The sequence below is a fragment of the Euleptes europaea genome, chromosome 9 (assembly GCF_029931775.1).
Source record: "Euleptes europaea isolate rEulEur1 chromosome 9, rEulEur1.hap1, whole genome shotgun sequence".
NCBI lineage: Eukaryota > Metazoa > Chordata > Lepidosauria > Squamata > Sphaerodactylidae > Euleptes > Euleptes europaea.
This window is the reverse complement of record NC_079320.1, coordinates 46,184,207-46,197,859: the sequence shown is the minus strand read 5'-3', so window position 1 is coordinate 46,197,859 and position 13,653 is coordinate 46,184,207.

The window sequence follows — 13,653 nt, the reverse complement described above, 5'->3', positions numbered from 1 at the left end:
TTATCATTTACACTGTGCAGTTGCAATGGGCAATCATATTGCAGACAATAGTAGGTTAGAGCCTGGAGTCTTAGGAACAGATATTTAGTGCACCTTTGTTGGATAGTATCCCTGTTAGGCAAGCAAGGTGCAATTTGATCTAAGAAGTGAATCAAATTGCACCTTGCTTGCCTAACAGGGATACTAAGAATTGGTCATCTTGTTGTATAGGAAGGAATCTCTTGCTCTCTATCTGGAATTAATTTTCTTTGCACATATGTTTGGGGTTGTTCTGTCCTATTTGCTGTTCCTATTGGAAAGAAAAATTCTTCTTTCCTTGTCATGATCGCATGATTTTCTGTTTGAAAATATCATTGTATTTGGAGGCAGGGACTATAGAGGGGTAGAAAAACACACACAGTGTGCTTTGGTTATTGTTCTGCTTGCACTGTTGAAGCTGCAAGCAACTCTTCAGCTTAAAGAGTGGGTTTCTCTTGCTGGTAGTGAGAATTTGTTGTGGTTATAAACTACCACCAAAGCGCCAATGATATGCCTGGACTACTTTCGTATAGTCATCTGTCTTCCATAGATCTTCACCATACCCCACAATGGTCTGGATGACACAGGTCCCCATATTGTCTGCCACTCTTCGTATTATTATTCAATATAACTGTTAACATATTGCAGACCTCTTCCACTATAACATTTTATTTGACAACGCAATGTAATTTTATATGCTTTTAAAAGGGGAGAGGTTGGGAAACACCATTTGTTTCCTAATATTAAATGACTGCTAATTTAATCCACATCTATCAATTAAACCAGAGAGACACTAAGCAATGCACATTTCTATGTATTTCTGCTCAGTAGGATCCGTTCAACTAATACTCCCTCCGAAAAGCCAAGAGCGATACACAAACAATTTGGGAACTGGTGAATGATTTTTGTATGCAAATAGTTACTGATCTGTCCCTTACCTTCATGTTATTGCACTGGTTATGAGGGAGAAAACGTTTTACTTTCCTGGGTGTAGCCAAAGTGGTGTAGTAGTTAGCAGAAAGTAAAAAGCATTTTGGTACCCAGTTTCCTGTGTGTGTTCATGATGCATCTTGGTTGCTGAGTTGTGTCTGCTTTGCTTTAATGGGATTGTACCAATGTAAGTCGTCCTGCACCAATGGCAACGGCCCAGAAATGTACTGCTGGCTCTTCCTCAAAGTACCTTGGAGCTAGAAGCTCCTTGGTTGGCATGGAGCCCATTGTAGAAGCAGAACTGGCTAATGCATATTGGATGGTGGTTAGACAGCTGCTTTATTGCACATAGTCTGCTGCATGGGATGTGAAATACTTCTAGGAATGCTGCATAGGTGAATTAGCCCAGACAGTGTGGCAATAAATAAATGTTTAATCTATAGTGCACTCTCTAAGTATTCCTCTTTTCCTATAATGGGTTGGATTCTAAGCACTGCAAATGAAAGGGAGTTTGCAGAAGGATCTTTTCTCCCTTCTGTAGGCTCTTTACGTGCCTCAAAAAGACCAGAACGGGAGGCAGCCAGAAGGGGAGTGAACAGAAATGGCTGCTTCCTGCTTTTGCAGGGTTCACTTGTTCCATCGTGTAGAAGAGCATCATGTAGCAAAATTGGTTGGTTTTATCTTATAACTTCTCACAATGTACCTGCTATTCCTCCCCCCCCCACCCATCAAGTCACATCTGACTAATGGTGACCCCTGGTGGGGTTTTCAAGGCAAGAGACATCCTGAGGTGGTTTGCTATTGCCTGCCTCCTCGTCAAGACCCTGGTATTCCTTAGAGGTCCCCCATCCAAATACTTGCCAGGGTCAACCTTGCTTAGCTTCTTAGATCTGACGAGATTAGGCTAGCCTGGGCCATCCAGGTCAGGGTGTACCTGCCACAGGGAATGTTTTTTTGAAAGTTACTGTTTCATTTGAAATGTGTATCATTCAGTGACAGTTTACCCTTTCTACTTTGTTCTTGGCTCCCCTTGGCTCAGAACTGGGTGCCGTAATGCATGTCTTCAGTGTGAACCCACACACCCCAGCTAGCTTCCACCCCTACCGAGGCCACACAGCACAGTCACTTCAGTCTTTTCCTACAGGGCCAGCTCTAGGTTTTTTGAGTGGAAGGCTGGCCGACAGTGTCCAGGGCCCCCCTTCAACCCCTCACCTGCCTGTGCATCCTTCCCCAGATTGCCCATGCTCAGCTGCCTGACTCCCTTTCCCCAGCAGCACCGGCTGGTGCTTGCAGTTGTGAATGGTGCTGCCACAGCCACCAGGAATGCCACCACTGTGCACCACCTGCCTGCCCCTTCTCAATGATGCTGGATAGCTGGGAGCATAGGTGGTAAAACATTTGAAAACAAATGGTCAGAGGAGGGTACATAGACAGGTGGGGGGGAGGTGCATGGGTGTATGTGTGTGTGTGTAGGGGGGGTCAGTGGGCTCCACCAGAAACCCTGGGCTCTGACAGCTGCCCTACCTCAGGGTATGCTGACATCAGCCCTGCCCTTCTACTATGAAGGTTGGAGATATAGCACCTGGAACAGGGTAGTCTAGTGCTGAGTGATACAACTGCCATCTCTAGCAATAAAGGACCTATTTTCATGAGTGCACCATGTTAGCTCACTGGTTAGCATGGTCTGGCAGTGAACATGTCCAGGAGACACCTGAAAGCAGTTGAAGGGCTGCTTCATACATGTGACTTCATCACTTGTCTACTGCACAATTAAGTGAGGAATTTGTGAATGAGCCATTAATAGATTGTTCGCATTGCCCAAGTACATCTATGAAAACTTCTTTTCAAGGGACCCGTGTGTTCTGAAAGAGACTTGATCCACTACTGTGTTCTGTGTTTTCGGCTGAATTGTTTGCCTTTTTGCCACTTCCAGCATTCCAGGGTGCAATGTGATACCAGCTAGCCACTCCCTATGCTCATTGAACCCAGCTAAACATCCTGCACATAACGCACAGAGGCCTTAACACTGTGGCTTGAAATATGCATGTCCCTCTTAAGCATCCAGCCTGATGAAGAGCTCTGGGGAACTCAAAAACTTGTGCAATATGTTTGGTTATTTTGGTTGGTCTGAATAAAAGGCGTTATAGGTTTTGGTTTTGTGTTTTCCACTGCAGAGTTCACAGATTTAGATGATTCACTTATTACATGTACATGTGAACCAATCCTCTAATACCAAATGCTGGTAACCGAAAATTCAACCATTCATGATATTTTAAAATGAAGCAAGACATTAAGTGCTCAGATCAGTGACCTGATTCTATTGTGTGCTTTTCTGTTGTCACCAGGTGGCAGTGTATCAGAAAAGGAATTGTTACCATTTGTTAGTGACTGCCCTTTCTTCTGGTATGCATACTATGAGCATGATCCAGCCAAATGTAAGCACCTTTTAGTCCCATTAAAATGCTCTAAGAGGTTATCTTATAGCACCTGTAACATGGTCGTCTGTAAAAAGCCAATGCTGTAAGAGCGTATCCTTAAGCTTTAAGCTCATAACATTAATGTGTTATAAAACAGGGTATGACCACAGTAGGGTATAGCAGTGTGTGCCTTTAAAGATTAGTCCACCTGTTGCTATATGCCTGCACCTGACCAGGTAGTTAAAAAGGGCCAAAATATAGGACCAAAGACTTTGATATGCACAAAATAACATTTATTCCATGGTATTCCTCCCCATTAAGAAAAATTCACAGCTTTCATAAACTAGGGCTGCATTAGCAAAACAGTTCCAGCCCCTCTTGGGCCAAAGTCTATTCTGTGCAACAACTTTACGAAACCAGTGCCTCGTAAAGTGAAGGTGGCTATGGCTGATAGAACAGAGCCAAACCAATTCATCTGTATGGTGTGTGCAATGAGGGTGCCAAATTATTTGTGGGTGTGCACTGTCACACAAGCTATCATGTTATGCTGCCTAAGCAGTAGCAACTGATGCTACACATTTGGCAGCACCAAAACATGTGATCCAGGAATGCTGGCCTTAGTTCATATAATGCCATGAGGAAATGGGTTATAAAAACAAGGGAAGCTACTGACTGCTTCCCCCCCACTTCCCTCAGCAATGACAACCACACACCCCTTTCGCATGCCTAGATCTAGTCCTCAGTGAGGGCCAAGCTACCTGTTATGTTTGCCACATGGTTGCCAGAGGGACTTGCAGCAGGACACCAGTTGCAAGTTCCCCGTGGGACCTCTATTTAAAAGTGCAGCCGGAGCCCAACTCTAGTTGGGACTCTGGCACGGAGGGCGGAGGGGGTCCCCCCCCCCATGCTATCTTTCCAACTTGAAATTGTACCAAAGGTGTTATTTTGCCCAGCAGAGGGATGCACATGCATGCACAGCACCCTCTGAAAGGGCAAATGCTGCCCCCACAGCATCACTTCAGGAGCCTCCCTTCCCCTGTGCCACAGTCTTGACCATTCAGGCTCCTGTGGTGCTTCTAAACAGAGTTCCCATCAGGAACTTACAGTTGATGCACGGTGCACATATGGCAGCCACATGGAACGCGTAGCTTGGCCCTGAGAACCCAGTCTTCTGACCACCATTTCATTACATTTTAGTTATCTTTATTGTTTTAAAATGGCTGTTAGCTGCTTTGGGGACCAATTTTTGCCATAGAAGTGGGATAAAATACCATCTTTGTTTTGAATCCATTTGAAAAGTATGCTACAGAATGTTATCGCTGCTAGGTTTATGCTTTGGTAGTAGTATACCAAATTTTGCCCAAACATTTTCCCCTTGAAGACTAGAGAATAACAGGATTAGAAAAGATCAGGTGTTCAAGTTTAAATCAGGGGAGTGACTTTCTCATAAACCACAATTGTGTTATAAATCCTCTTCCTCAAGGATCTCCAATTCCAGGGGCGACAGGAGTTTGGTAGGAAAAAGGGCTTTGCAAGAACTGATTAATTTTATCTGGGACGCTTTATGTGCGAGAGTTATCTCTGAGGGCACAATTAACAGCATAAAAATGGCTAAATCAGCTCATTAAAATGTAAATCATCTTTATGTCATTAGTTTATGTAAAAGGAAGCCTAGTGTGACTAATAGAAGGATTACCCATTAGACTTTAAAATATAAGCTATATGAGGAATTAAATAATAGTAACTGTTCTTAATGTGGAAAATGAACATATATTTCCCACACTTTAGCTAAACGGTTCCCATGATGGATGGTGATTAGATGGATGACTTATGCAGCGCAGGAACCCCCATTGCATGTGCATGCAAACTACATAGCTCTGTGCCCAAAAACATACTGAGTAGGAAATATTGTCGAAGGCTTTCAAGGTCAGAGTTCATCGGTTCTTGTAGGTTATCCGGGCTGTGTGACCGTGGTCTTGGTATTTTCTTTCCTGACGTTTTGCCAGCAGCTGTGGCAGGCATCTTCAGAGGAGTAACACTGAAGGACAGTGTCTCTCAGTGTCAAAGTGTGTTGGAGGAGTAATATATATAGTCAGAAGGGGGTTGGGTTTGAGCTGAGACATTGTCTTGCTAAAGTATCAAAGGTAATGTGCTAATCATTGTCCTGTAAGTATCAAGGTAATGTGATAATTAGGGTGTGGTATGTTAATATGGAACCATTGTATCCTGAAGTGATCTGTTAACATGTGGAATCCAAAGCTAATCTGCATGGCTATTGTGGACTGTAGTCTTTGTTAGTCTGGAGTTTTTCAGGACAGGAAGCCAAGCCTTATTCATTCTTAAACTCTCTTCTTTTCTGTTAAAGTTGTGCTGCTGATTATGAATATCATTGGCTTCTCTGTGCAATCTGACAAAATAGTTGGTAAAATTGTCCAGTATTTCAGTGTCTTGGAATAAGACTCTGTGTCCTGTTTGTGTCAGTCCATGTTCAGTCACTGCTGATTTCTCAGGTTGGCCAAGTCTGCAGTATCTTTCATGTTCTTTTATCCTTGTTTGTATGCTGCGTTTTGTGGTCCCGATGTAAACTTGTCCACAACTGCAAGGTATACGATATACTCCTGCAGAGGTGAGGGGGTCTCTTTTGTCTTTTGCTGATCGTAGCATCTGTTGTATTTTCTTGGTGGGTTTAAACACTGTAGGTTATGTTTTTTCAAAAGTTTCTCCATCCTATCAGTGACTCCTTTAATAAATGGCAAGAACACATCAGAAAACTCAGGAAAAACAGTCTCCCATAGGAAAGGTTTTCTTGCCATTTATTAATGTTTTGCCGCAACACTTTAAACGAGAGTCAATATTCCACCACTGAATCCCTAATACATCTTACAAGAATACGCTTCTTACTATAACAAAAGCAATCAGGAGGAACACAACTGAAGGTCATGAAGAGTGGGAGTATTAAATGCTACACAGACTTGGATCAAGTTTTGCACAAATACAAATGTAATCAGACTGAGGGCAGTTCAGCTCACACAAGATCTAATGAAACATCTACTGCACTCCTCCCTCTATATTGTAGAGCCCAGGCATGGATTATATAAAATCTCACAAAGCAAAAACGGAAGTGGGGATACAATAAGTTTGTACAAGTGGCTACTGCAATCTTTCACTTGGGTTTTGTGAGTCCAGAAAAGGAGCTCATTCAGTGTTTTACCTATTTGTTCTTACATTTAGCTCTGTGTTATATGACTGGTGAAATGTTTGAATTGGAATACCGGAAGATAGAATGACATTAATTACTGAAATGAGCTTGGCTTAATGCATGGGCAGCCCATTCCTGAGGGGTGGGCAGATCCGTGGTGGCTGGGAGCGGCACAGCTGCACCTCCCCCTCCGAGAATTCCCAGCCACTGCAGAGAAAATAAAAGTATTTCTCCAAAAAGAAAAACTGAAAAAGGGGGGAAATGCCCCATTGCAAAAAAATGAGGTTGCACCCCAAAAAAGGTGGCACAGACATACCACAGCTCAAAGGGGCGGTCCTGGGGCAAAATATGTTTGGAAGTTGACTAATGTTATCTCTGCCCCCTGGAAAGCCCCCACCCATGCCAGTGCCTGCTGCCTTTTCCAGATTTCACTTCTAGTGTGGCTGCGCTGGAGGCAGAGGCTGGCACAGCTCCACTGCTCCCAGACACCAGCGTGTGTGCCACCAGGGAGAGTGTTAGTGCCCATTATCCAGGCTAAATGGGCACTTACGCCAGCATGGGGTCAAGCTGGCTCCTATGGAGCTTCACCCCCCTTTTCAGGATTGCACAGATAACCTCACTCTGTGTATAGGAAGAGAGAGTAAAGAAAAAGGCATTGCTTGAGTTTGTACATGATTATGGTATTGATAGAAAGGGATATTGTATTCTGTAATGTAAATATTGAAGACAAAGCTGTAATACTGTAAGATGCAAGAAATTAATCACAATTTATACAGCAAAACAAATGCAGCATCCCTGCCTTATTTTTATTTATTGCCTTTCTTATTTCTACTTAAATTCTGTACCCCGTTTTTCTTTAGCTCTCCTTGTGCATGGGAGACTCTTTCAACGGCCCCTGCACCTAAAAAAGGAAAGACCCCCCCCCCCGCCAGGAGTATCTGTATATTAGATGCTAGTAGATGATCTCAGAAGCTAAGCAGGGTCAGCCGTGCTTAGTATTTGGATGGGAGACCACCAAGGAATACCAGGATTGCTGTGCAGAGGAAGGCACTGGCAAACTACCTCAGTTAGTCTCTTGCCATGAAAACCCCAAAAAAGGTCGCCATAAGTCGGCTGCGACTTGACGGCACTTTACACACACACACAGATGAGGGTAAAGAAATTAAGTCAGATGTTATAAACACAGGCTGATAGGAAATAATTAAAAACTCATAGAACATAAGAAAGGCCCTGCTGGATCAGACCAAGGCCCATCAAGTCCAGCAGTCTGTTCACACAGTGGCCAACCAGGTGCCTCTAGGAAACCCACAAACAAGAGATTAACATTTTGGATGAATATGAGACAGGATCAGCTCTTTGATTTCAATATCTCGCCGATAAACCCAGCACCATCCTTTCAGAGGATTCAAGTTAACTAGAAGAGAGAGAACTAACGGTTTTGATTTTGATTAACCACAATGCTGGTTAATACAGAAGGACTCACCAGTGGGACTTCACACTTGCACACTTGTTTAAACTGGGCTGCTACCTAGCAAAAGCAAAGTCCCATTGTTGAATTACTTTTCTTCAGCTAGCATCAAATTTAAATGAGCCCAAAGACTCAGAGCTTGAGAAAAAGATGAATTATTATGAACTTTTGTTGAGGGTGTTAAGACAGAGACACAAGTAGTTCCATGATCATTTCCTTTGACTTTTGTTTATGTTTTAATCAAACACAGTCATGGTTTTGCAATTTAAAGGAAGCTGGTGGTGTGGAAGAAGAAGGAATTATTTTCTCTCTCCCACATGATAAAAAAACCCCTCCCCAATCAGCTCTTACCCTGTATGGGTAAAAGCAGACTCAGCATGTGTGGGGGGTGGAGGGGAGAGAAACACAATCAACAAGATCTATCTATTGAATTAGTAAAGTTGAGAGAGAGGCTAGAGGAAGCAGAGAATGAATTTGGTTCCAAGTGAGTATGGTTTGGACTGCAGCCCAAATCAAACAAACTGCCACTGGCTCTAGAAACAATAAAAGAGGCTCTGCCTTGCACTACAGTCTTGCAACGAATACGGGATGACTTTCTTCAGAGTTTAGTCAACTTCAAAACAGTTTGCAAGCTTACTTGACTTAAAGATGAAATGAATTTGCTGCCCAAATTTCTCCTTAGCAGATTTTCACAGTGAACGTTCACTAGGTATTCTCAGCATATTTGAAATGTGTATGTGATCTCCAGTGGTATTTGTTACAAGAGAGGGTAGGGCCATCTGCCTTTCTCCATCAGTATTTGAGTGATGTTACCAAAGAAATTATAAAACTAGGGGGGGGCCTCCCTGAACTCAATAGAGCTTCCACCAGCGGTGTTTTTTCCAGTCAGTTCTCCTGCAAATAAAATGCAAAAAGCATAAAAATGCCATGAGCCCTCAAATACATAAAAGAGAGCTAGAAATCATTATCTAAGGTTGACAAGAAGTAACCTTTGATTTGTTCTTAATTGTTTCTGCAGCCTAGGCATCCAAGGCAGACTTAAAAGTCCCATTTAAAAAATGGAGGAAGCCCAAACTGAAATATAATACATCTTGGTAGTGTGTCCAGCACTGTTTTAAGGCTTAGTGGAGTGAACCAAAACACATTTAAATTATCTAAGAGCAAGTAATCTTGCAAAGAGACAAAGGGAATGAACTCCAGTATTTAACAAGGAACAAAGCACAGATTTACAGTCACTTTATTACTTAACAAAACCCTAATCAAAAGCATGCACAAATTCTCTCTGGGCTTTGTCCTGCTTAGTTACAAGTTCTGGGTTTACGTCATAAAGCAGTAGTTTTGTGACCCAAGAGTTCAGTCTTGAAACATAAACAATCTGGCCATATCCACACAGGTTATTTGCCCTCATTTTGATGCTGTTGGGAAGCGTTTCCTTTTCCCCTTCCATATCTCACATCGTAAAAGACATAACAAATCACAAGAGCTATTTAATAATAGAACTGCAAGACACTCATACACATATATGGATTTTATTTGGACCAGAGATACCCAGATACGGCAGTATTTGAAGACTGATTTTTATATAAAGAGTATTTAATTCACTCCAATAAATTAATTTGGTTAACTTGCTGGTTCTTTTGATTTGTTATGTGTGAGTCTCTGCCTGTAGCCACCACTATAGAACTGGGCTAAATGGATGACATGGTAGCTCTTTCAATCTACTTGCATATGGTTATTAATACTTAGAATAATAAAGAAATTCTTATTTGTTGTGACGGTTTGATTCCATCCAGATTCTGCGCTGATCCAGATTTCTGATTTTTAATGGATCCCATTAGGGCAAACACATGGAAATATGATGTCAGAATAACGTATCCTGCTTAAATTTTTTTAGCAAGATTCCAAGAGCTGAGCTATACTGTACTGGAAAAAGTTACATTAATAATGCAGCCTCATGTAACTTCTCTACACACGTGGGTTCGTGGAACCACTTCAAAATGTCCTTAGAAAATGTTGCATCAGAATCAGCTTCTATGTAGCAACCATGACCTGTAAGAGAATATCCTGAATGAAAGAACCTTGTAACTATTTCTTTAAGAGTTCTCTCGTTAGGAAGCCATTGTACTTTCAAACAAATTGCTACCATGATGTTATTTGCAAGTAAGCCCCACTCAAACGAGTGCCATTCACTTCCAATAAACCAGCAAGTCACTGGTGCAAGTAGAAATCAGAAACATTTATTGCGGCATTGTGCCAATAAAAGATAAGAACACTGGTGCAAGCAGGTCCCCAGTAATAAAGCGACAGTCCAACTCTGAACACACGAAGCTGCCTTATACTGTATCAGACCCTTGGTCCATCAATGTCAGTATTGTCTACTCGGACTGGCAACGACTCTCCAAGGCAGGGGTCTTTCACTTCACCTACCTGCCTAGTCCCTTTAACTGGAGATGCCAGGGATTGAACCTGGGACCTTCTGCACACCAAGCAGATATTCTACCACTGAGCCACAGCCCCTCCCCCTTTTTTTAAAGAAACAAGAAACATGGACTTTGTCACAAAACATTTTACTGCAATTGATGATGTGTTTTAAAGCCAGCAGCCATTATAAAAAATAAAGTGTTCACCACCACTGTTCTGTCACTGAAGCTATATATTCATGAAGACCCTGGCAAGCGAGGGAAGGTGGGTTAGCTATTACAAGAGCCCTTTGTTCAGCGTGGATCCTTCTTTTGTCCCCGGAAGCCTTCCTCTGACTGAAAAGGCTCTTCCTCTTGCTGAAGGGCCCCTTCTATCAGACAAACACTTCAGATATAGATGAGCAGGATGGTAGGATGCAAGCCACGATTCCTACGACTGGACTTTATTACAGCATTAACAGTGGTGGGGAAAGCAGTAAACACATTTTGTATTTATAGTCACAGATGATGGCTGCGTTGTACCCAACAGTGATACCCAGGAAACCTCCCTTCTGCCACTAGATATATGATGGTAACAGTCTAGCTGCAGATATGCCGCAGAGGGATGCCCAAGCAGAGCTCTCAGGAGAAACTAAAAAAGGCCATCAGATATTAATTTTAATCTCCACACAACTTTAATTTCTGCTTGCCGACTTGGGGGTGCAGCTGAAGGAAAGGGGCGAATGTGTTGTAAACAGACAAGTGGAAACTAGGAAAACTCCACCAAACCAAGCTCACAGAACCCACGTCAATTCTGCAGCAACTAAATCTATCTCCATAGCAGACTGATCTTTTCTCTCACACCTCAGTTTGCTGAATGTAAACGCAGCTCTGGGGAAACATCCAGCTCCCAAAGGAATTCAGTGCACATTAAGCATTTCCAGAAACATGGAAATGTGAGTAAAAACAAAATAAATCCTAATGGGTCCCAGTATTGTTCCACTAACTCTGCCATTTTGTATATTTCCTCAGTGGTGACCTCTGCATTTGTGCCGATTAAATCTAAGCGCAGAGCATTGCTATTGAGAGGCTGACGGCACTTGTTTCCAGACGTTTTTGTTTAGGTCTGCAGCAATTGCAGCTTGATAAAAAACATGTTTCATTTATTTCCTTAATGATTATGGAATAAGCAGGATGTGGCAGTTTTCTCCAATGATGCTGTGATACAATATGATCCAGGCGTTTTCCTGTCAAACATCTGGGATTTAGGGAAAACCCATGTGTGTATTAGTGAAATTGGCAAGGATGTGAATGTTTCCTGCTTGGGATTTTCACAATAGATTTGCTGTCTGTGTTCTGCACAACCAGCAAGACCAGAAAGAAAAGATTTTCTTCTCTCTAAGCCACTCTTGGCTGTAAAAAAAGGAAATGCCAGATTGTGGACACTGGGAGGTCAGGTATAAATTCTAGTACAAAACATTTATCTTGTTTGTGTTGGATCCAATCAATATGTTCTACTAACTGCTATCGGAACAGGTCCAAGGTAGTGATAACGTTTTCATAAACATTTCAGTATCACAGCTCTCCCCACCACCACCCCAAGTTCAGGGAGGCAGTCAAAGAACTAAACCATCTGTCTGGAGACAGTGAAGGACTGGATGCAGGTAGATATATTATTTATTTGCTTCATTTGTACCCTGTCTTGAAACTTAATCCATACAGGATGGAAGTGCTGTATGGGATAAGGCTGATCCAGGAAGAGGCACTTCACCTGCTCTGAATGCGGTAGCAATGCCCCTAAAAGAGAAAGTTCACAGCCTGGGCATGCTCCTATATGCCCTATTGTCTCTGGACAAGCAGGTGCCTGAAATTACCTAGGGTATCTTTTACCAGCTAAGGCTAGTCTACCAGCTACAGCCATTTCTGGAGAAAGCAGATATAGCTCCAATAATCACATGCCTCACTAGCAGTGAGGTTAGACAACCGTAATCCTCTACATGGGACTGCCATTGAAGATGTTTTCATGGTTTCAATTGGTGTAAAATTCAGTTGCAACTGGTAAGTGCTGAAATCATCACCTATGTATCTAATAGCCACGCGTGGGCCAATCTGCGGATAACTAAATCCATGGATCAGGCCCACAGTGACAGGAGATTTTTCTCCTTTGGTGGACCCCCACGGTTCGCAGAAAAATCTAAAGACAATTTTAAAAATAAATTAGGAGGTTTAAATCCCCTCCCAAACAAAAGTGTTGTTTAAACATGTACAGGCAGCGCACCTACTTCCTCTAGGGTGCAACCATTATTTTTTTGGGGGAAGCAAGCTGGCAGCAGTGGTGATTAGGAGGCAGAAGCTATGGCAGGCTAGGCGATGGAGGCTAGGAGCCATTCCATGGTTGATGCCAATGAGGGATGCAGCTGGGAGCTGCGGTAGTCCTGGCAATGGCAGCAGCAACTGGGGAGGGTAAAGTGGCGAGGATGAGGGAGGGAGACACAGGATGCCTTGGGATGGGGGGGGGAAAGCTGCGCTGCCATGAAAAAGCTATTTAAATCGGTTTATTGTTTTCTCCGATTCAAAACCGAAGCAAAATCCACCGTGAAAAATACCCCAGGGAGACAGATAATTCACAGTGGGTAGCCGTGTTAGTCTGTCTGCAGTAGTAGAAAAGGGCAAGAGTCCAGTAGCACCTTAAAGACTAACAAAAATATTTTCTGGTAGGGTCTGAGCTTTCGTGAGCCACAGCTCTGTATCTGAAGAAGTGAGCTGTGGCTCACGAAAGCTCATACCCTACCAGAAAATATTTTTGTTAGTCTTTAAGGTGCTGCTGAACTCTTGCCCTTTTCTACTACAGGGAGACAGAGAAAGTGATGGGGAGTGGGACAGAAACAGAGAAAGAATGATGACAGAAAGAGAGGGGAGGCAGAAAGAGGAAGAAATAGTGATGGGGTGCAGAAAGAAAGAGTGATGGGGTTGGGGGCAAAAAGAAGAGAGGCAGTAATGGAGTTGAGAAGGCAGAAAGAGAAAGCAAGTAATGGTGATGGGGTGAGGGGTAGAAACAGAAAAGAGAGAGTGATGGGTAGAGGGCAAAAAGAAAGACAGTGATGGGGTTGGGGAGGCAGAAATAGAGAGAGGAAGAAATAGTGATGGTGTAGTAGAAGCTAAAAGAGAGTGAAAGAGTGAAATCCAAAAAAAAAAAATACACTGAAGGGTTAAAAAACCCTA